Below are 22,428 nucleotides of genomic sequence, written 5' to 3'. Positions count from 1 at the left end.
ATTCATCCTTGTTTCTTTTGCTGAAACTCCGGCTGGATTTATCTACTAGGAAAATGGGGAATTATGATATTTGCTACTGATGCTTTCTACATGTAAAATAATTCACCTCCTTTTCTAAGCATAAAATAGAATTCTCTGACTTTTGTGCCCACATTGCCATTGACAACAGCAGACCTTATTAAGAAGGTCTTTTTCTTCTGTGTTATTCAGGTTTTTTTTTCTTCCACATTCATAAAAATCTCAGTGGATACCATTCTTTGGCACGTTTTCCTCCCTAGAGCGTTTCTCAGCAGTGTGAATAAGAATGTGTAGATGAAAATTTCTCTGGGAAAAATTTCCTTAGAAAATAAAATGTCTAGAATGTAAAGTTGGCATTATTGTTTTAAATATCTTAAGTGGGAACTCGGATTTGAAATCTAATCTCATCTATTGGTTACATGTTACTGACTTGCACTGGCTAAAGTTAAAGGCCCACAATTACTTCTGCCTCTAAATTCACAGAAACCTGTTTGATCACATGATGAATAATGGACCTCACGTATGAACCTGAAGCTAAGCATGTCAACTCCCTCTCTTGCCTGAGCTAACAGTGGAGTGCTTACTGTGTGCTGGACATCATAAGAGGATAGTTACATACAAAAATGATGTAAAAGCACCTTTAATCAACTGAAGGAAACTGTGCTCTAAACAGATAACATTTGGAATTTCCCTGATGAAATTCATTGATTGAATAACTAATCCCAGAGATTGTCCTCAGACCTCTTCTCTCAGTCAACATTCATTCCCTATTACTCACATCGGTCCCAGAGCTTTAAGCTCTCTGTGTGCTAATGACTCCTCTATTTGCATCTCCAGCCCCAACCACTTCACTGAACTCCAGGCTCATATCCAGCCAACTATTCCAAATCTCAACAGAATGTCTAAAAAGTGTCTTACACTTAACATCTGTAGCACTAAACTCTGTTTCAGTTAATGGCAGCTCAGGCTAAAAGACTTGACCCTATCCTTGACATTTTTCTTTTCCTCACACTCTCTCTCATCTGATCCATCAGAAAGACTTCTAGGCCAGCAATTCTCAACTCTGGTTCAGGCCCCCTTGGCAGTCTCAGAGACCCTCTCAGAAGGTCTGTGAAGTCAAAACTATTTTCATAGTAATACAAACACATTTTGCCTTTTCCGCTCACATGTGTCCATGAGTGCTTGATGGAGTTTTCCATCACTGCACAATGATGTGCAGTGACATCACAGTTCTGATGCTAGTGAATGTGTCCTTGTATTCTTATGTTTTAAAAGTGTCTCAGTTTTAATTTGTAATATGCCAATATATTGACAGTTATAACCCTTATGTACAAAAACCCTTTATTTAGTGTTCTCAGTAATTTTTAAGGGCATGAAATGACCCTGAGATGAAAAAGTTTACAAATTATTCCTCTAGCTTTCTTTCCCAAATTTCTACGTCTTGAATCAAGACCCTCTTACTATCCCTCTTCTGTCACGCTCATATAAACCATTAATATCTCTTGCCTCAACTTTTGGAAAAGCCTCTCACCCTGTTTCCTGGCAATGACTGTTGTGCCCTTATTATCCTTTTACAAATTGGCAGATAGACTTACATAAATCAGATCATGTTATCCATCTGCTCAGACTTCCAGTGCCTTCCCATTTCACTTGGAGTGAGATCATACATCACCTTATATAATTTGACTGCCTCTCTAACCTCTTAATCCATCTCCTGTCATGCTCTACCTCGCCCATTTTACCCCAGCCACATTTTCTACAGTACCTCAGATAAGACACACAGTTGCTGCTTTAGGGTTTTTTTATACTCGTCATTGGATTGTCTGGAATGCCCTTCTCCTGGGGACTTAATGGCTCATTATCTTCCTTCCTTTAGGTCATTATTCAGATGCCACCTTATGAGAGATGCCTATTCTGACCACTGAATTTAAAGTAACCGCCGCTTCACTTTCCATCTCCTTTATGCTGGTTTTCCTTTATATTGATAGCATATTTTAAACCTGGATTAACATTTATGTGTTAATTTTTTCAGTGTCTGTCTTTCCCACTCGAACAGCTGTTCTATAAGAATAACAATGTTGGGCCCTGGCCAGTTGGCTTAGCATTAGAGTGTCAGCCCAGTGTGAGGATGTCCCGGGTTCGATTCCCGGTCAGGGCACACAGGAGAAGTGCCCATCTGCTTCTCCACCATTCCCCCTCTCTCTTCTCCTCCTGCAGCCATGGCTTGATTGGAGCAACTTGACCCCAGGTGCTGAGAATGGCTCCCTGGCCTTGCCTCAGGTGCTATAATAGCTTGGTTGCTAAGCAATAGCCTTAAAAGGGCAAAAAAGTGCCCCAGTAGGGGGCTTGCCAGGTGGATCCAGTTGGGGTGAATGCGGGATTCTGTCTCTCTGCTTCCCTACTTCTTACTTAGAAAGAAAATGAATAATAATGTCATATTATTATGATTATTATATGCACAATCCTGGTATGTACCATAGATCAGCACTTAGTACATAATTATAAATATTATTTGAATTAATTAGCTGAACATGATTTGGTAAAAGCCAGGGAAGACTATTCCAGGAAGGGAGTACTTAAATTGAGCTTTAAATTTGAACAGAAATTAGCTAGATGAGGTAGTAGATACCCAGTCTAAGGAGCAGGATAGGGCGAGCAAGGCCTTTGTAGTTTTTTGACATAATGCTATGCCAAATTCACCAGAGAAATTATTTATTCTAATAAATCAAGAAATCCCAATAACATATTCTACCTTCTTCCTCTCAATCAGAATGTCTTAATCTCTGTGAAGTACTCATTCTGAGTAGTGTTTTTGGAGTAGAAAGGTGCAGATGGTCAAATATATGAGGGAATACAGGGTGAAAGACTTTTCTGCCCTGGAGGATGTTTCCTCCACCTCCCACACTTGGAATCCCATTAATGGTTTTCACAACTAGTGATCCACGAAACACAATTGGGGAAACATGATCTAAGTCATTTGATATGCTTCTTTAAAGCTGACCCCAGCACTTCCGTTCTGGTGTGATTTTTCCACTCATTCTGCACACATTTATACTGTTGAGAAAGGGAACATGATGACTAAGCAAAAAATATGTGTCATTCATTTAGTCTGTTACAGAGTGGCAGCATCTACGCATTGCCTACTTAATTCTCTGAGCAACCATATGAGTTAACAGAGCCATTATAATTTCTAGTTTATGTATGAGGAGAAGTAAAATAAATATATCATATACTGTACCATGTTTAAAAAAATGTTTTAAATCAGTAGTGTTAAATGCCTAAAACTGAAAAACAAGTAACTACAAGGAATTATGTTTTTCACTATAATACAGTATTACTTTAGCATCACTATATTTTATTTTGATTGAATTCAGTAAGTTTATTTCAAACATTATATCACTATGAGGAATAAGAATGTTTGAGTTTGGTATACAAATGAACTACACTGATTTCTTTCTCTTCCAGATTCAGAACCAGTTGAGAGATAGGGCACAGAAGTTAGACAAATTAAAATAAAATGTCATAATTTTTAAAAAATTTTTACTGATAAAACTGCTTGAACAATGATTCTGAATATGTGGCCAAATATGCTTGCTATAACTTTGCCCCTGAATTAAACACACATCACAACCAGCTACAAGGTACTTTTGCCACAGAAGAGCAGGAATGTATAGATTACACTGATGTGTTGGCTCTGAAGAGGAGAAACCCAGAAGGGCAGCAGCAAGCATGCTTAGTTGGCTGCTCTCACTCCCTGGGGAGAATGAATGAAGGGAGAATAGGCCAAGAGCATTACTCTAATGGAATTCCCCTTCTTGTGGGAACTTGAGGCCAGAGAGAACAAATTCCCCTTAACATGACAATAAAATATACTTTATTTGGTCAAGTAGCCTGGAGTGTTTGGATAATAAGGCTCACTGTAGTTACTTGCTACTACATCAGCTTACTTACTCCAAAAATCCACTCTTTCTTCCTTATATTAATGGCACTACCATCTAATCAGTTCCCCAAACCAGAAATCTGAGTTGCCCTAGAACAGGGGTTGGGAACCTATGGCTCCCGAGCCAGATGTGGCTCTTTTGATGGCTGCATCTGGCTCGCAGACAAATCTTTAATAAAAAAATAATAACGTTAAAAATATAAAACATTCTCATGTATTACAATCCATTCATTTCCTACCGCTCATGTTCATGGTTGCGAGTGGCTGGAGCCAATCATAGCTGTCCTCCAGGACAACACCAAATTTTTATTGGATAATGCATAACATACACGGGTCATTGTATGGCTCTCACGGAATTACATTTTAAAATATGTGGCATTCATGGCTCTCTCAACTGAAAAGGTTCCGGACCCCTGCCCTAGTAGAGCCTTCCCTTTTCTTCTGTCCCTAAATCTGAAGAGCAATCCAAACCATGACAATGCTGTTCCCTGAACATCTCCCAAAGCCTTCCTCTTTTCTCTGCTCCCATTGCAAATGTCTTAATTTACTTTCTCTTGACTTGATTATTGAAATAGCTCCTATAACGGCTCCCTTGAGGGCATTCTCATCTGCTTCTAATTTATCTCCTATACATCTCACAGTAATTTTTGTTTTATTGTTATTATTATTATTTTGAAACAATAAAAAATTTTTACAAAAATTAGAGAACAATATAAAGACCTTTTTGCCTGGAACTAAGTGTAAGTTGCTGACTCCATCAGCCCCAAATATTTCAACATGTTATTTCTTCTGGGTGTTTATCTATAACCAGAAAACAGTCATCAAAATCAGATATTTAACTTTGATATATTACCACTATTTAATACTAAAACCCTATTTAAATTTTACTAATTGTCATAATAATATCTTTTATGGTTATCCAGAAATTAAGAGGATCATTAATTTAGTAAAAACATGAGAGAAAAGACTATTTTAAATAAGTTAGCATATAAACAAACATTTGGCAATACGCTATAACAAAATATTGACAGTGATTAATAATAACTGTTAAAGAGATATTTTCTTATTTTCTCATCCTTACCCTTTTTCTTTCTCCTTTTTGTCACAATCGTTGCAAATTACTGGCTTACCAGCCATTTCTCTGTTAACTGAAAGAAATTAAATGATGGAGACACTGACTGTCATTACTTCAAACTTAATCTTAGAGATGTTCACATGTACTTAACATAAACCCTGTGAAAGTAATCCCAAAGAAAATGGTAAACAGCCTTGACAATATAAAAAAGAGCTACGCTGCGTAAAAATATCACAATTAAAATAGAAAGCAAGTAGTAAATGAGCTGAAGATACTTATAATAAATATCTACAGCCAAACTGTTGATGCTCTAAAAAGCAAAGTGCTCTTAGAAGAGCACAGAGAAGACTAATACTTATGTCTATGGTGAAAAAAACAGGCAAAGAATATGAATAGATGATTCAAAAAATATGAATATCTTGGCCCTGGCCGGTTGGCTCAGCGGTAGAGCGTCGGCCTGGCGTGCAGAAGTCCCGGGTTCGATTCCTGGCCAGGGCACACAGGAGAAGCGCCCATCTGCTTCTCCACCCCTCCCCCTCTCCTTCCTCTCTGTCTCTCTCTTCCCCTCCCGTAGTTGAGGCTCCACGTAGTTGAGGCTCCACTGGAGCAAAGATGGCCCAGGCGCTGGGGATGGCTCCTTGGCCTCTGCCCCAGGCGCTAGAGTGGCTCTGGTTGCAACAGAGCAACGCCCCGGAGGGGCAGAGCATCGCCCCCTGGTGGGCGTGCTGGGTGGATCCCGGTCGGGCGCATGCGGGAGTCTGTCTGACTGTCTCTCCCTGTTTCCAGCTTCAGAAAAATACAGAAGAAAAAAAAAAGTTAAAAAAAAAAATGAATATCTCATAAACAAGAAGAGAAATGCTTAACAGCCCTGCATACCAAGGAAATTGAAAATAAATGGTAACTTTTTTTTCCTAAGAAATTGTTAAAACCTTTTTTTAAGATGAATATTTTTTATGCTAAGTATTGGTAAAGGTGTGGATCCAGACATTCTCACAGACTGGTGGTAGAAATGTTTTTATAGCATTTGTATTCAACTTTATGTTTTGTTTGGATTCAGAATATATCTGATGACTAGCTTCTTTCTCCAAAGTCCTACCTAGTGCATGCTATTCAAACTCCTAGCAACCTCCTAACTTTCTGCTTGATAAAGTCACCATGGAAGCTGCTGGCCCTCTCTGTTCTGACTTCTAAAGCTGCTTACCCACAGTGGAGTAAGAGAGGTTACTTGGAATGTACCTGCTCTTCTTCCTCCCCAGCTCCCTGGTCCACCATTGCCTTGAGCCCTCATGTCTTAAATCAGAGCTGGGTGGCTGTTCAGAGCGCTTCTACCGGGTCTTTGTCACTTATTTCCCATCAGAGCCCCCGGCAGCTTTCAGTTTAACACAGTCATTGCAGTTTCCACGGCAGCAGTTTTAAGTACTGGTAAAAGAAGTCTGTGTGCTGTGTATTCTTCCAGACCTACTGATTCTCCCTTTTCTTTCATCTCTCACCTCTGCGCTTTCTCAGTGTGGTCCTGCCACTGTCTTCGCCATTTAATTTGAGTATTCTGCCGGTTATTAGGGGAGCTGTGTTGTGATTTAGCTCTTCAGTGTCTCCTTCAAGCAGGTCTTCTCTATGTTACATCTTATAGTAAGAGAAGAAAAAATAATTATCAGTCCTTTACTTTGAAGTAGGCATTATCTCAGTGCTTCATTTACATTATCTCAATTAATCCAGACAGTTCTGCATGGCAGGTTCTATTATCCCCATTTACAGATTTAAATGCTGAACTGTATTATGGGTACTAGGATTTGAGTCCAATTCTATCTTGCTTCCAAATCTCATTTTGTCTTGAATATAGGTGTCAATGAGGTGTATCCATAGGAATGAGTATAAATGTACAGGTGCTTTTGAACTTAGGATACTAGTGAACTGTTTTCAGGTTGCTCATTAATGTAAAGAAAAAGGAAGGAATTTTATACTTACAGACTGTTTCAAATGAAAGATTTTGTGTCTTTCAAAGAACTGTAAACAAACTTTACATATTTGTCATGCCAACTTGATTATTTAAAAACTGATTACTCAGTTTATAGGGTGTGTGTGTGTGACAGGGACAGAGAAAGGGACAGATAGGAACAGACAGGCAGGAAGGAAGCGAGATGAGATGCATCAATTCTTTGTTGCGACTCCTTAGTTGTTCATATGTGCCTTGTTGGGGGATAGAGGGTTACAAAAGAGTCAGTAACCCCTTGCTCAAGCAGTGACCTTTGGGCTCAAGCCAGTAACCATGGAGTCATGTCTATAATCCCATGCTCAGTCCAGTGACCCCACTCTCAAACTGGAAGCTGGATGAGCCCGTACTCAGATGGCAACCTTTGGGTTTCGAATCTGGGTCCTCTGCATCCCAGTCTGACACTCTATCCACTGTGCCACACCACTGTTGAGTCAGGTATTTATAGTTTTTTTTAATTTGTTTTTTTTTTTTCATTTTTCCGAAGCTGGAAATAGGGAGGCAGTCAGACAGACTCCCGCATGTGCCCAACCGGGATCCACCCGGCATGCCCACCAGAGGGCGATGCTCTGCCCCTCTGGGGCATCGCTCTGTTGCATCCAGAGCCATCCTAGTGCCTGAGGCAGAGGCCATAGAGCCATCCTCAGCGCCTGGGCCATCTTTGCTCCAATGGAGCCTTGGCTGCGGGAGGGGAAGAGAGAGACAGAGAGGAAGGAGAGGGGGAGGGGTGGAGAAGCAGATGGGCGCTTCTCCTGTGTGCCCTGGCCAGGAATCGAACCCGGGACTCCTACACGCCATGCCGACGCTCTACCACTGGGCCAACCAGCCAGGGCCTATAGTTTTTTTTTAAAGTATTTGTTTTATATCCCTTCCTATCAGCCTTTTGAGTACTCCTTTACCAGAGATGAAACAGGGAGAAAAGAAAAACTTCTATTAATGTGTATTTTGTTAAATGTTTTAGAAGAAAAATACTTAGCAGAAGTAAGAGTTGACATTGTTAGCTAAAATTAATTTGAATACATATCTTCATTTAAAAAACTATCATCATATGACATAAATTTCTATGACACTGATAATATTTTATTCCAAGGGAAGTTCTATGTGCTTATTCTTAAAACTTCATATCATCTTAAATTAATCAATTTAAGTAGTTATATTATCAAATCTTTCTGGTTTAAACCTTAACTTCTTTTTCTATTACTATTTATTTACTCCTTGGTGATAACCCTCAATGCAATTGCTTTTACATATACAGGTGTGAGCAAAAGTAGGAGTAGAGCTGTGAGCAATGAAACAGAGTATAATCTTGTATTATTTTCCATAGAAACAACTGTAACCCACTTTTGCTCACCCTTATACTTTGAATAAAATGTTCTTGTGAACTGTAATTTTAGGAGCTCAACAGACACCTCTTTCATGAAAACATACAAGCATCAAACAGACATATGATCATCTTTGCTAGCTCTTAGAGAAATTCAAATCAAAACTATAATGAGATACCACCTGACACCTGTTTGATTGGCTGTTCTCAATGAGACAGTAATAACAAGTGTTGGAGAGGCTGTGGAGAAAGAGGAACCCTCCTCATTCACTGCTGGTGAGAATGTAAACTGGTACAGTCACTGTGGAAAACACCATGGTGATTCCTTAAAAAATTAAGAATAGAGTTACCATATGATCCAGCAATCCCTCTACAGGGTATCTACCCAAAAAAACTAAAAAACATTTGTACTCAAAGACACATGCACCGCCAGGTTCATCTTAGTGTTATTCACAGTGGCCAGGACATGGAAACACTGAAGTGTCCCTCAAATAAGGATTGAATAAAGAAGATGTGGTACATATATACAATGGAATACTACTCAGCCCTAATAAATTATTAAAATTGACATTTGAAACATAGATGGACCTTGAGAATATTATGCTAAATGAAATAAGTAAATCAGAAAATGCTAAGACCTATATGACTTCACACGTAGGTGGGATATAAAACTGAGAATCATGGACATAGACAAAAGTGAAATGGTACCAGAGGAGGAGGTAGAGAGTAGGAGAGTTAAAGGGGCCAAATATACAGTGACAGAAAGTGGTTTATGCTCTGACTGGTTGGCTCAATGGATAGAGCATCAGCCCAGCATCTAAATGTCCTGGATTCTATTCTCAGGGAACGCAGGAGAAGCAACCATCTGCTTTTCTCCCCCTTCTCCCCCTTTTCTCCCTTTTCCCCTTCTGCAGTCAGTGGCTCCAGTGGTTCGAGCATTGGCCCAGGGTGCTAAGGATAGCTCGCTTGATTCCAGCATTGAACCCAGACAGGGTTACCTGGTCGATTCTGATCGAGGTGCATGTGGGAGTCTGTCTCACTATCTCCCCTTCTTTCATTTAAAAAAGAAAGTGCTTTGACTTTGGATAATGGGCACATAAAGCAATGAATAGTTCACATGCTATGAAGATGTATACCTGAAACCTGTATTCCTGTGGACCAGTATCCCCCGATTAAATTAAATTTCTAAATAAAAACCCATAATTTTCTTACCCAAACAAAATAAAGACATTTGGGGTAATTATAGAGGAGAAAAATACAGCATGTTGCAATGGAAAGTGTATGCATTGCTTTGAAGTGTTGAGAGAGCTAGGTTGTAAAGCTGTCTTTGAAAGTTACTGAGTACCCTTTGAGAAGTCTCAATTTCCCAACCTGTAAAATGTGGTAAATAATATACACTTTTTCAGGTGTTATATTTGCATGGAAAGTATATTTTAAGGTGCTTGACATAACATGTATTTAATGAGAGGTATTACTAGTAAAGTAATGATGTAAAGTCAGAATTGGAAAGCAGAATGACGTTTGGTAGGTTAAAAAGCAATGTAAACTGCATATTTATTTATAAAAAAGTTTTTTGCTCTCATACACACAGTGACATATGCTTCCTGTTTTGGCTGCTCAAAACATATCTTCTATAAATCATTATATAATTACCTCCTGCTGTTCTTAAACAGAAATTAGAAAAAAGAAGATAAAGAGAGAGAGAAAGACACAAATTGCCCATATCAAAAATGAAACAGGTAATATTATTGCAGACTCTATAGACATCAAAAGGTTAATAAAGGAACATTGCAAACCTCTCTACCCACATAAATTTGACAATTTAGCTTAAATGAATCACAAACTAGCACAATTTACCCAATATGAAAAAGATAACATGAATAGTCTTATACCTAATAAGGAAATTGAATTCATAATTTATGTCTTTTAAAAGAAACAACATGGTTTTGCTGGAGAATTATAACAAATATTTAAGGAAGATTTAAGTCCAATGCTAAGCAATCTTTTCCTGAAACAAAAGAGGAACTTTGCAATTTATTTTATAATGCTGATACATTTTAATTCCCTAATACCAAAACCAGACAGTATAAAATGAACAAAAACAAGCAAAAACCTCCAACAATGCAGGAAGTGGATTCCCTAGAGCAACATCCCTCATGAATACAGACACAAAGTTTCCTGACAATGTACTAGTTAGAAGAATTCAGCAAAATATACAACAAATTATGCACCATGACCAAGTGGAGTTTATTCCTAAAATACAGAACTCATTCAATGTTTGAAAATTAATAAAGATAAAATCACATGATCGGTGAATCAGATCAGTTGAAGCAAAACAAAACAAAACAAAACCCAAAACGATCAACAAAATTCAAGATTCTTTCATGATTAATAAAAAAACCTCTCAGAAAAATAGATATAGAGGGAGAATTTCCTCAACTTGATCAAGAACATCTATAAAAAAATCTATAGCTGATATTAAATGGTGACAATTTGAATACTTTTTTCCTAAGACTGGGCACAAAGTGAAGGTGTCCATTTCCTGCACCACTGTTGCTCGACACTTGCTAGAAGTTCTAGCTTTTCTATTTGTTTAAAGAAAATGAACGGTATGGGGCATACAGATTGGAAAGGAAGAAATAAAACTATTCCATTTGCAGATGATATAATTGAGTGGGTAGGAAATTCCAACGAATTTACAGAAAAAAACCAAAAATACAAAATAAAACAAAACCCTCCTACAACTAATAAGTGAATTCAGCAAGGCCACAGGATGAAAAGTAAACATTAAAAAATACATTGTATTTCTATGAACTAGCAATAATCGTGTGAACACTGGAATTAAAAATATAATACCATTTATAATCACACACATACAAAGAAAAAAATCTAACAAAAACATGTATAGGACTTGCATACTGCAAAGTACACCACTGTGATGAACTAAATAAAAAATTAAATTATTGTAAAGACAGTATTTATGAATTAGAACACTCAATATAATAAAGATATGAATTCTCCCCCAATTGATATACAACTTTAATTTCTATCAAAATTCTAGCCATATTGTCTGAAGATATACTCAAGATTATTCTAGAATTTACATGGAAATGTAAAGGAAGTAGAATAACCAAAACAAGTTTGAAAACAAGAATAAAGTGGGAGAAATTAATCTACCCAATTTCAAGCTTTATTTTATAGTTTCGGTACTCAAGACTATGTGGTATTATTACCAAAGGGCTAGGCACATGGATCAATGGAACAGAAGAGAAAGCCAAGAGGAGAACTGCACAGATATTCCCAACTGGTATTTGACAAGGTTGCCAAAGCAATTCAATGGAGAAAAGACAGTCCGTTTAACAAGTGGTGTTAGAGCAGTAGGGCATCCATAGGCAAGACATGAAGTTTGTCCCAAGTCTCATACCTTATACAAAATTAACTCAGATGGATGACTGACTTAAATGTGAAATATAAAACTGTAAAACTTTTAGAAAAATAAAGGAGAATACTACAGGGATCTAGAGCTAGGTAAAGCAATTTTAGACCTGAAAACAAAACATTATCCATAAAAGGAAAAATTGATAAAGTGTACTTTCTCAAATTAAAAATGTTTGCTTTGTGAAACACTATTAAGAAAAGATAAGTGCAGACTGGAGAAAATATTTGTAAACCACACATCTGATAAAAGAAAAATTTCTAGAATATACAAAGAGCACCCAAAACTAAACAGTATAAATCAAACAATCCAATTAGAAAATGGGCAAAAGACATGAAGAGACATTTCTCTGCAGAGGATATATGAATGGCAAAGAAACACATGAAAAGATGTTCAACATTACTAACAATGAATGAAATGCAAATTAAAACCACAATGAGCTGTCACTACACACCTACCAAAATGACTAAAATAAAAAGTAGAGACAACACCAAATGCTGGCAAGTATGTGGAGAAACACATACATTGCTGGTGGAAAGTAAAAATGGTACAGCAACTCTGGAAAAACAACTTGTCAGCTTCTTAAAACATTAAACACTTTACTACAATACCACCCAACACTTGTGCTGATGGAAGTTTATCTCAGCTAAGAGAAAACTGTAGTTCACCCCAAAACTTGTCCACAAATATTTATAGCATCATTATTCAGAATAGCTGAAAACTGGAAACAACCCAGATGTCCGTCAATGGGTGAATGGTTAAGCAAACTGTGGTACATACGTACCATTGAATACTCCCCAGCATAAAAAGGAACAAGCTATTGATGTGGCAGCATGGATGAATCTGCAGAGAATTATGCTGGCTGAGAAAAGCGACTCTCAAAAAGTTACATACTGTATTATGTATCTCTTATCTCTATGTCATTTTTATTGAATTTACTGGGGTGACATTGGTTAATAAAATTATACATGTTTCAGGGGTACAATTATATAATATATCATCTGTATATTGTATTGTGTGTTCACCACCCCAATATATCATTCCTGATATGACAAAATTTTAGATATAGAGAACAGATAAGTGATTGCCAGGAGGAGGTGGGAGGGGCAGGAGAGAAGTAGGTGTGGCTATTAAAGGACAACAGGAAGGATCCTTGTGGGATGGCATTGTTCTGTTTCTTGGCTATATCAATGTCAATAACCTAATTGTGATGTTGTGCTATAATTGTGCAAGATTTACTATTGAGGAAAATGAGGAAAAGGACTCAGGAGATTTCTCTGTATTATTTCTTTGTTTTGTTTTGTTCTTCTGTGTTATTTCATACAACTGCATGTGAATCTACTACTATCACAAAAATTTAGAAGAAAATTAATTTAAAAATTAATTTGTAAAAAAAAAAAAGAAGAAACATGCACCTTTATTTGTAAAAATGTCTTTTTTTCACCCACACAATGATATGAGTTTCCTGTTTTGGCTGCTTAGAACATATATTCTATAATCCATTGCATAATTACTTCCTACTATTCTTAAACTGAAACAAATGATTGAAAAAATGTTTAAGAACCTAAATGTAGGACATAAAATTAGTCTTATTTTTAATTTAGCACACATTTGAATTTTACATGAGCATCTTTAATATATTAATGCATAAATACTTGAAATACCTAACTCAAAAATATTTTTTGTAATAAGAGTGTTGTGATTATTTTAATGCCAGAAGAAGTGGCTGTGAGAATAAACTTCTTGGGTTAGAGGTAAAAATGCTCTCCAAGTTTTTAATATCTACATTCAGTCCAGAGCAATTTAACACTTCCATTGAATAAAATTGGAATAAAAACCAAAACTTATATTACTCTCTCATGTCTATATGTAGTCTTTCCAATTCATATTTAAATAACTTGTATAAGGAAACTAATAAATATGAAGAAACATATATTACATATTTCTATTTTAAAAGCCTACACTCATGTTTATATATATCAGTATTGTTAAATACTAGGGACATACTAAAGTTTTATATATAATTTTTTTTTTCTGTAGTGAGAAGCGGGGGAAGCAGAGAGACAGAATTCTGCATGCACCGAAACCGGGATCCACCTGGCATGCCCACTAGGGGGCGATGCTCTGACCAACTGGGACATTGCTCCATTGCAACCGGAGCCATTCCAGCACTTGAGGTGGAGGTCATGGAGCCATCCTCAGCGCCTGGGCCAACTTTTGTTCCAATGGAGCCTTGGCTGCGGGAGGGGAAGAGAGAGACAGAGAGAAAGGAGAGGGGGAAGGGTGGAAAAGCAGATGGGCGCTTCTCCTGTGTGCCCTGGCAGGGAATCGAACCCAGGACTTCCACACACCGGGCCGACACTCTACGACTGAGCCAACCGGCCAGGGTCCTAAAGTTTTATAATTTTAATAAAAAATGAGTACATATGTCAATTTATAGCCAAATATCTATATAAGAATGAAATTAATTAAGATATATAAGCATAAAATACAAAGATTTTTAAAATGTCTGCCTTTCAATACCAAGTGACTGCAGGGTTTAATAGATAGTAGAATTATATTCCATTTGTTCCTGTTTTCCACCCACTTTTATTTTCCTCAATACCCTTTAAAACAATGATTTTAAACAACTCAATGCTGTCAACTGACTGAAGAGTAGGAAATTGCTCACTGATATAAATATGAGAAGTTCAAGTGCTGGTGGCTCTGGCTCTACCTGTACTCTGTTGCTTCTTTTTGTTTTATCTGTAGTGTGGCGTCCTAGGGGGGAAGTGAAATTCTGTGTAACCAGCCTGACCAGGCGGTGGCGCAGTGGATAGAGCATTGGACTAGGACGCATAGCACCCAGGTTTGAAACCCTGAGGTCACCAGCTTGAACGCGGGCTCATCTGGTTTGAGCACAGCTTACCAGCTTGAGCCCAAAGTTGCTGGCTTGAGCAAGGGGTCACTCAGTCTGCTGTAGGCACCTCCGCCCCGGTCAAGGCACATATGAGAAAGCAATCAGTGAACAACTAAGGTACTGAACAAAGAATGAATGCTTCTCATCTCTCTCCCTTTCTGTCTGTCTGTCCCTCCCTCTCTTTGTTTCTCTCTCTCTCTGTCTCTGTCACACACACAAAAAAAATTAGTAAATAAAATAAAATTCTATGTAACTGCATTTTAATCTCAGTTCTCCCATTAGTTAACTATGATGCTCTCTCTAAATCTCAAGTTACTGTAAAATGGAAAGAGTAATAGCTACTTTTAATACCAATGTTATAGGCTTAAATGAGATAACACATTTCAAGTTCCTAGAAATATGTCACCTCCCCTTAAGAGCTTGATATTTACTCACACCCACTTTAACCCTCTCTGGGTGCACTTGTTTTCGTGTCTATGTTTGTCCCTAGTCCATACAGCAGAGGAATAGTATTTTGCTTAGCTATTGACTTGACAGGATAGTAATTTGCTATTGATATAATTTACCAATCGGCCAATGTCTAGAAAATCTATCATTTCCACATGTTCTGACTGATGTCATTTTCTGATTTTCTGACATTGAGCCGTCTTCTCTCGGCACTCAATCTGAACTTTGGTTTTGCTTGAATAATTTAATACCACCATTGACTTTTGCTAGCACCACTTTTTCTTTGTACTGAAACTAGAATATCTCTCTAGTGCTACTTGACATTTTATTAGGAGGTTGATGAGGTCCCTTTATAATTTAATTAAGTGAATTCAAATGGTTTTAAATTCAAGTAAGTGGATTTTTCAATGTCCATTAGTTTAAATAATTTGAAAATAATGGAGGAAATATAAAAGTGGATGTTTGAAATTTACAATCCAATTCAGGAAAAAAATTGGAAATAAATATACACATTACCCAGATCTCATCCTAGTCAGGAGTTATGTGTTGTCATTTTACTCATACATGAGTCATATCTATCCGAGTTACAGAAATGCCATGAAATTCTTCATGTTGTATCAGAATATATTAGTTCATTTATATCTTTATAGAACATAAAGATATTCTTATGATAATAGGTTCTGATGAAGCAAAGCCAGAGTATGGGTAGGAAATACATGCCATGCTATAAATGATACCAGTAAATCCACATATTAATCCCTGGAAGACTTTACTTTAAGATGGTACTGGCTTCGTGGACCTGGGGCCAGTGCAGTCTCAATGGCACCACCCTCACAGGGCCTCATGCTTGGGGTTTAATGCCCCTGGTCAGCTGTCTAAATTTCGTAATGATGTTTATCTCTGAATTTGTTTTCTAAGTGAAGTGTGTGGGGCAGTGGAGCACATGCTGGGGCTGGGAGCCTTGGCTCTTCTGTGGTGCCACTGCTACCAACTTCCCACTTACTGGGTGGGGTTCTTAGCCACCGGGTCCCCCATCCCCTGTGCCCCCAACCAGCCCAGCAACTGCTGACACAGCAGTGAGACCCTGAGCGTGGGGGCAGGGGGCTGAGGCTGGGGGCACCTGCTGAGTTGCAGGTCAGTGCCCCTGGGGGCCTGTGAGTCTCTGCTTTCATCTTTTGATTGTCCCTGTGTCCAAGGCAATGAGACATTCAGCAGCAAATAAAATCACAGTGACAGATCTAGAGAGACTGTGGAAGAAAGGGAAAACTTGGTTATATTCCTACTTCTGGAACAAGGGGCTCCGCATCGTCATATTGCACTGGTTCCGACAACCTGATGTAGCTGGTCCTGACTCTCACAGTCACTTCTGTAGTTGTTCAAGTTCAACTTATCAGAGACATTTTTAATTACTCTATTACAGGAGTCGCCAACTTTTTCTGTAAAGTACCAGAGAATAATATAGCTCAAGCTTTGTGGGTCATACAGTCTGTTGTAATTCCTCAACTCTGCTGTGATAGTGTCAGAGCTGCCACAGAACATAGATAAATGAATGGACATGTATCTATTCCAATAAAACCTTATATTTTGGACACTAAAATTTGAGTTTCATATAATTTTCACCTGTTACTAATGTTATTTTTCCTTTGCTTTTCCCCCAACCATTAAAAAAATGTAAAAACCATTCTTAGGCTTTATAAAAATAGTCAGAAGCCTGGATTTGATCCATGATCTGTAGTTTGCTGATTTAGGTTGAATAAATATGTGAAGGACCAAGTTCTTTGGACAGTCAGGCGGTGTGAGTGCTGGACCACAGGCAAGGGAGAGGTTTTTAAAGGAGGAGTCACAGGACTTGGCCAGTTGGCTCAGTGGTAGAGTGTCAGCCCAGTGTCTGGATGTCCTGGGTTCAATTCCTGGTCAGGGCACACAAGAGAAGTGCCTATCTGCTTTTCCACCCCTCCCCTCTCACTTTTCTCACTCTCTCTCTCTCCTCCTCCTGCACCCATGGCTCGTTTGGAATGAGGTGGCCTCAGGAGCTGAGTGAGGCTGCATGGCCTCTGCCTCAGGCGTTCAAGAAGAGCTCAGTTGCTGAGCAATGGAGCAATGCCCCAGATGGGCAGAGCATTGCCCCCTAGTGGGCTTGCTGGATGGTTCCTGTTTGGGGCGCATACAGGAATCCATCTCCCTGCCTCCCCTCCTCTCACTGAATAAAAAAAATTTTTTTAAAGTAAAGGAAAAGTCGAGTGCAACTCCTTTTACACATTGAAACTTGGCTAATTCTATTTGTAATTTCGATGTTTTTTGTGATACTTCGATGTTTTTACTTCTTATACTGAATGGCTTGGCCGGATTCCATCAGGATAGTTAAAAAAAAAAAAAGAATATAATAAAATCGAAGGAAATATCCCAGACCCATCTCCATTTTTAATAACGCTTCTATCCCTTTGTTCTTTGCATACATTGTTATTTTATTTCTCCATATAGATATCTCTTTAATCCTGCCTTTGTGCTTTGTGTCTTGAGGCACCATTCATTTGTGTCTAGATGTGAACACATGAACGTTCCTTCTATTTGAAGCCCTTCTGCTTAATACCAATGTAGTCTTGAGTAAACCATTTCACCTCTCTAGTGCATTCTGTGCTAGTTAGGCTAAGTAGGGCTGGCTGACACAACAGACAAACTCAGAATCTCAGTGGTTTAATGTAAAGGAGATTTTACTTCAATTTCTTATCAGCTCCAGTGTGGGTTGAATGACCCTCCTTCATTTTGGAACAACATTATCTGGAGAGTAAGAAAGGGATAGAGAAGGCTCACTTCTCATCGACAGTCAATTGTTCAGAATTAGTTTTGTGTTCCCAACTTAAATGCACGTAAGGCTGGGAAGTAAAAGGGAACTTTTGCTTATGGTTTTTTTGAGCACTAATGTGATGTGTAAAATGATCTCTTAGAAGAGCCAATGACCAGTGTTTTCTCTAAAGGACTGGACTGTTAATATTTTAGGCATTGTGGATAATACGGCCTCAGTCATAATTTTTCTACTTTACCATTATAATGTGAGAGAAGCCATTGACAAAAAGTAAATAAACGGTCACAGATATGTTCCAATAAAATTTTATTTTCAAAAACAAGAGGCAGGCCAGATGTGAGTCACCAGCCATAGTTTGCTGATCCCTTTTTAAAAACATGGCTGACATATAATGATTCTCATTTTTCATCTACTCCAATGATTAGGGAGCTTTGGGCAATGACTTTCCATTCATTGTTCCTTAGCCTGGCTAATAAAAAGAGTTCTGAAGAAGCAAATAAGAATGAGGTCAGCCTAACCATTTGGTGGCGCAGTGGATAGAGCGTTGGACTGAGATGAAGAGGACCCAGGTTCAAAGCCCTGAGGTCACCAGCTTTAGCATGGGCTCATTTGGTTTGAGCAAGGCTCACCAGCTTGAGCCCAAGGTCGCTGGCTTGAGCAAGGGGTCACTCGCTCTGCTGTAGCCCCCAGTCAAGGCACATATGAGAAAGCAATCAATTAACAATGAAGGTGCTGCAACAAAGAATTGATGCTTCTTATCTCTCTTCCTTCCTGTCTGTCTATCCCTATCTGTCCCTCTGTCTGTTTCTGTCACACACACACAAAAAAGAGAATGAAGTCAGATGATCACTGCTCAGTGGTTTCTTCCCTTTGAATTTATAGTAGTAGCCTTCCTCCCTTCTTCCAAATATTTTCTTTGAAACCATGCTACAGTGAGATCATAGCACTCTGCTCAAAGTAAGAAAGGGAAATATAATGTAGATTTGCATAACCATGTATTAGATAGTCTATACTGAGCCCTGAGATCATACCCACATACATCTTACAAGCTTCTGTATAGGAGTGTATACATTGGTGTTTCCATTTAAAAAACAAAATGAAGCAAAAACTTATCTTTTGGCATTTACCCAAGTGAGAAATCTGTGAGTCACCCTAGACTCGTCCCTTAAAAGTCAACCTTCCCATCCAACCAGATGCCAAGACCTAAAGAGCTAACCTCATTAGCATCTTCTAAAAACATCTGCTGTCTCCAACCTCAGTGCCATTGCTTTACTTTCAGGACCTCAGTTCATCACAGCTGAAATTCTGTAACATCCTTCTAATCAGTCTTCATTCCTCAAGTTTGGCCCTGACTAATCTATTCTCTAAATTTCTAAAGTGAGTTTGTTAAAATGTGAACTTAACTATGAAACTCTTGCTTGGAAATCATTTAGGGATTTTGTAAAATGTTCAAGTTAAAGACCAAACTCGTTAATATGGCCCCTGCAACTTATGATAGCTCACATCTTTTTTTTTTTTAATTTTTATTTATTTATTTATTTTTGTATTTTTCTGAAGCTGGAAGCGGGGAGAGACAGTCAGACAGACTGCCGCATGTGCCCGACCGGGATCCACCTGGCACGCCCACCAGGGGCGATGCTCTGCCCACCAGGGGGCAATGCTCTGCCCCTCCAGGGCATTGCTCTGTTGCGACCAGAGCCACTCTAGTGCCTGGGACAGAGGCCAAGGAGCCATCCCCAGTGCCCGGGCCATCTTTGCTCCAATGGAGCCTCAGCTGCGGGAGGGGAAGAGAGAGACAGAGAGGAAGGAGAGGGGGAGGGGTGGAGAAGCAGATGGGTGCTTCTCCTATGTGCCCTGGCCGGGAATTGAACCCAGGACTTCTGCACGCCAGGCTGATGCTCTACCACTGAGCCAACTGGCCAGGGCCTGATAGCTCACATCTTAAACCCACCCTACCTTCACAAATTCTGCGGTATAGCCAACCTGCACTATTTATAGTTTGTACTTCCCTTCTTCCCATCCTCTCTTGTTTGCCTACCACATGCCTTCTACCTCTGCTTCATCAGGATTCAACTTAGCTGTCAGTCACCTGCTCATGCAAGCCTTTCTTTTTTTTTTTTTTTTTTTTGTATTTTTTCAAAATTAGAAGCAGGGAAGCAGTCAGACTCCTGCATGCACCCGCCCAGGATCTACCTGGCATGCCCACCAGGGAGCGATGCTCTGCCCATCTGGGGCATTTCTCCGAGTTGCAACCAGAGCCGTTTTAGCACCTGAGGCAGAGGCCATGGAGCCATCTTCAGTGCCTGGGCCAACTTTGCTCCAATGAAGCCTTGGCTGGGGGGGGGGGGGATAGAGAAGAAGGAGAGAGGGAAGGCTGGAGAAGCAGATGAGCGCTTTCCTGTGTGCCCTGACTGGGAATCAAAGCTTCTCCTGTGTGCCCTGACCGGGAATCAAACCCGGGACTTCCACATGCTGGGCAGATGCTCTACTGTTGAGCCAACTGGCCAGGGCCTCATGCAAGCCTTTCTTGATTCCCCCTCTAAAGTAGAGGCCCACCTTTGGGTTCCCTTTATATTCTGTGCCTCCGCTTATCATATAGCCCTCTTTGCTGTAATCTGTCCTGAAGCATAATGCTTGGATGACTTGTCACTTCCCTAATGCACCATTCTTTCTCCAATAAGTCTGTTATTACCTGGGCAACAGAGTAGCGGTCTTACTTATCTGTGCTTATTACAGTGCTTACCACAGTATCTTTAATTTAGTCACTCAGCAAATATTTGTAAACTGAATTAGTGTTGCAAAAAACCCCGCAATATGCCTGTTTGCTTTCCTGATTGCATAACAAATTGTGTTTTTAATGTAAATAGAACTTTGGGTAGTCAGAGTTCAGAAACATGTATTTAAGAAACATTAAAAAGTAAAGAAGTCATATACATCAGTTAGCTTGATCTTTATAAAGTTTGTGAGAAGGAAAATTATATAAATATGGTTTATTGCCTATATACAAAGTGAAATAAAAACACAACAACACACATTAAAACAAAACCAAGATGATGGACATACTTGTGTTTTCACTGCAGCCAATGTTTATGGCTTTTAATTGCTGTTTATAGTCTAGTAGAAAGAATTTGAATGTGAAATTGAGATTCAGTAGCCTCAAGGACAGACATTTCATGAAAAACCAAGCCTGATATCGAACCCTGATCTTTCATACTTCAAAAGCATTTGAGTCCTGTGTGGGTACTAATTTGAATTCTACTACTGAGTTGATGTGTCCTAATAATAAATGACTTGCAGTTTCTTATATAACAATATTTATGCCTCTCAACCTCTTTCATTAAAAATATTTCAATGCTCTAGATAAACTAAGAGACACAACAACTAATTTTGATGAGTGATCCTGGATTGGATTCTGAATCAAGAAAAAAATGATATAAAGGATGTATAGAAGATGATTAGTATATTATGATATTATATTAATATTGGGTTTCTGAGTTTCAGAACTCTACCATGATTATATAACAGAATATTCCTATTTTTTTAGATAAACATGGAAGTATTTAGGATTAAAAAGTCATGATATCTGCAACTTTCAAATGGTTCAGCATCAGTAATAATAATTATTGTTTATATGACTATAATATACATAAAAAGTGAGAAGGAAAGAGATATAATGCCAATGCACAAAATGCTAACTAGAGACTGTAGGTAAACAGTATATAGGAGTTAATTTAACTGTTCTTGTAACTTTTCTGTAAATTTTGGTTTAAAATATATATATATAAAATAAAAACAAAAAATTGCGATGATGAAAGAATAAAGCATATTATGATAATTTCTATTCTTTATGAAAAAAAAACTGTAAAATGCATACATTTTTAATATTATTGCCTATTTTAGATTATAGACTAAGCAATATCTACTTTAAAAAGCTCAAACTGGGCCCTGGTCAGTTGGTTCTGTGGAAGAGCGTTGGCCGAGCATGTGGATGTCCTGGGTTTAATTACTGGTCAGGGCACACAGGAGAAGCACCCATTTTCTCCTCCACCCTTCTCCCTCCCCTTTCTCTCTCTTTCTCTCTTCCTATCCCATAGCCAAGGCTCCATTGGAACAAAGTTGGCCCCAGCTTTGAGGATGGCACCACAGCCTCACCTCAGGCACTAAAATAGCTCTGGTTGCAATGAAGCAAGGGCCCCAGATGGGCAGAGCATTGCCCCCTAGTGAGTTTGCCAGGTGGATCCCCATCAGGCACATGCGGGAGTCTGTCTCTCTGCCTCCCCGCTTCTTACTTAAGAAAAATATAAATAAAAAAAGCAAGCAAGCAAACAAACAAACAAAACAAACAAACATGAACTGGAAGAGACAGGGTAACTTGAATATTATGCAGGAAAAGAATCTGTGAAGTACAGGGATTAAATTAACAATTATTTGAGGGCAAGGGAAATGTTTACTGTACCTTGAGGAAATAAACTTATTGTAAAGATTGCAGTTATTCTTTT

At 38.7% G+C, this 22,428-nt stretch overlaps 1 protein-coding gene across 5 annotated transcripts in view; it reads left to right on the top strand.

The window, feature by feature from the left end:
* Positions 1-22,428, top strand: part of ANKS1B (ankyrin repeat and sterile alpha motif domain containing 1B) — a 1,089,048-nt gene that overhangs the window by 463,343 nt on the left and 603,277 nt on the right. The gene's annotated exons all lie outside the window — the stretch shown is intronic.

The sequence above is a fragment of the Saccopteryx bilineata genome, chromosome 1 (genome assembly GCF_036850765.1).
Source record: "Saccopteryx bilineata isolate mSacBil1 chromosome 1, mSacBil1_pri_phased_curated, whole genome shotgun sequence".
In the NCBI taxonomy this organism is placed as follows: Eukaryota; Metazoa; Chordata; class Mammalia; order Chiroptera; family Emballonuridae; genus Saccopteryx; species Saccopteryx bilineata.
The sequence above is the reverse complement of the archived record's forward strand: the minus strand, read 5'-3'. Positions and strand labels throughout refer to the sequence as shown.